The 2,469-nt window shown below is 33.2% G+C and overlaps 1 protein-coding gene across 1 annotated transcript in view; it reads left to right on the top strand.

Annotated features, from left to right (window-relative positions):
- LOC106879751 (multiple epidermal growth factor-like domains protein 10) overlaps positions 1-2,469 on the top strand; it is a 46,007-nt gene that overhangs the window by 1,705 nt on the left and 41,833 nt on the right. Inside the window, exons 3-4 of the mRNA XM_052978072.1 lie at positions 261-413; positions 1,806-1,955. The gene's annotated coding sequence lies outside the window, so the exon portion shown is untranslated. The remainder of the gene's footprint in view (positions 1-260; positions 414-1,805; positions 1,956-2,469) is intronic.

Here is a 2,469-nt window from a genome sequence, read left to right as displayed (position 1 = left end):
CTTTGTGGACACCCTGTATAATAAGTTAATGTTAAAAGTAGGCAGAAGAGCGTTGTACAAGTAAACTGTTTGCAAATTGAATCTAATAGTAATACGCAGATTGATTTATTTCTCATCATTGAGATTGCTCTTTATATGGTATGAATCTTCACCCTATGTTAATCTAAAGACGTTTGCATATTCATTAATATTAACGAAATAAATTTTATGAATTGTTGAAAGAAATCTTGTGATATTGTTGGTGTTTTATCTTTCTAAAGAGAATTGTGAAAACCATAAAGGAGTTGACTTGTTTGGAAAAGACCAAAAATACCAATGTCACTGTAACCACCTTAGAGACTGTCGCTTCCGGATCCTTAGTAAATGTAAAAATGGATGCTTACTTGGATATAAAGAGCCATATTGCCAAACACGTAAGTAAAATATTAGCAGGGTTGCTGAAGATTATATATTCTATTTAAATTACAATTTCCAGAAAACTGGTCTGACCGAAAGGTACGTATTTCTGATAATAAATACAATTGTTTAACGCTTGACTTTTATTCCAAACATTTTTATTCTGGTGACTAAATCGAAATTTTAAGTACGACATGGAAAAATATTAAGGCCTTCTGTATATAGAAAAAATGGAGCCCCCTAAATACTTCATTAATAGAAAAGTTTGCAGATATGCAGGACCGTGTTGCATTAATAAAACGGTTTCCATAAAATAACGGTTTAACTAAATCGTATAAAGAAAAAGAAAAAAGAAGTTACATTATTATTGCATACAAACAACATTTATGACATTCTTAAAACACCGTTCGGGCACACTCGCGCGTGCGCGCGCGCACAAAGTAAAAACTCATACACGCATATATACATAACACACACACAAACACACATACGCAATTTTCATATCTACAACCAGTTGAAGTGTGTCACTTCATAAAATCTCCCCATTTCTCTCATCAGTCTACGGTTTCATTATATTGTTGCTCTCCACAGCCTTTTGTACTATCACTTACTATCTCCTCCCCATCCTTCTCTTCTCCGATTCTCTTCTACTCCCGTCAGTCCACTCGTAAGTTGATATCCATCATTGACGATGCCTTCCTATGTCCATCATTGCATAGATTTATCTCTCCCACCGTCTCTAGCCAGCTATCATTCTCCTTTCACACACTTGCGAACTTATCAACTACATGCCTACACATTTTCATCTTCTGTCCCTATTCTCACTTATATTTATCTTGTTCCTTGAGGGTTCCCCGTCATACTTCATCACCATAATTTTTTTTTTTAATATTTATTTCCAGCAGAGGTAGCCATATATCTCCTATACAGCAACACGTTACTGGCCTTCTACCATACCTTAACTTCTGAAGCCCTGGCAAAAAGCCACCTCCCTCAATACTGTGCTCCCAATCAATAGAGGGGTCCTCTCAGGGAAACTTATTACTATATGCTTATAACTTCGCTGACGAGTTTGTATTAAGGAATCTATCTCTTTTTTATTCAAATGGTTAATTTTTCCCTGACTACTTTTGAACTGATACCCTGCCCTTGGTTTCCTTGGTATACAGTCCAGAACTAATTCAACTGCAACTTTACAAAATAAAAATAAAAATTTCAAACTGTTTCTATAACAAGAAGAAAATGTCTACTTAACCTTAATATTTGTTGTAATACAAATGCAAATATCACTTTTGTTAGCCGTAATATACCACTACCTATCTGAATACTTGTTTAAGTTCTATGATATTTGCTCTCATTCTCCAATTTTGTAGTTTAATAATCTAAAACTATTTTGTCTTTATATTCAGGGAAATATCATGAATTCATAAAGAACGAGGGGAATAAGTATTCGTATTTATTTTCCTCTGATAACAAAAAGGAAGTGAAACCTCCGATTAAAATACATCTTAGAAACACATACAGATTTAATACTGTAGAAATTTACAGTCATTATACTGGTGAGAAACATTTCATATTCTAATATATTGTTGATAATGATTGTAGTGGTTATATTTTTTATGACGGTAAATTGAAATTAATTTGTTTTAAATTTACAGTATTTAGATAATATCTATTGAATGACAATAAAATAATTTGCTTGAAACACCAAAATACTGGTTCGAGTTGACTGTGTACACTTTTTAATGTTTATTAGAAAATTTATAATGATCATTGCAAGTGGGCAAAATTTCTGAAATCATTGGAAATGTGATATATATTAGGACACTTTCAAGTTAACCAAAACCCAGATTAGTACTGGAGGAGATATATTTTATCAACCCCCGTAGAATGAAAGGCGAAGTCGACTTCGGCGGAATTTGAAAGTAAAGCGTCGGAAGAAATGTTAGCTCGCCACGTAAAATAATATTAATAATGCAAGTACTGCAGCGTACAGGTAGATCTTTCTTTACTATTGACTCTTTCTCCCTCTTTAATATATTTATCATTTTCATGAATGTTAGCCGGTTTCGT

The sequence above is a fragment of the Octopus bimaculoides genome, chromosome 30 (genome assembly GCF_001194135.2).
Source record: "Octopus bimaculoides isolate UCB-OBI-ISO-001 chromosome 30, ASM119413v2, whole genome shotgun sequence".
Classification (NCBI taxonomy): domain Eukaryota; kingdom Metazoa; phylum Mollusca; class Cephalopoda; order Octopoda; family Octopodidae; genus Octopus; species Octopus bimaculoides.
This window is presented reverse-complemented; position numbering and strand designations above follow the sequence as displayed.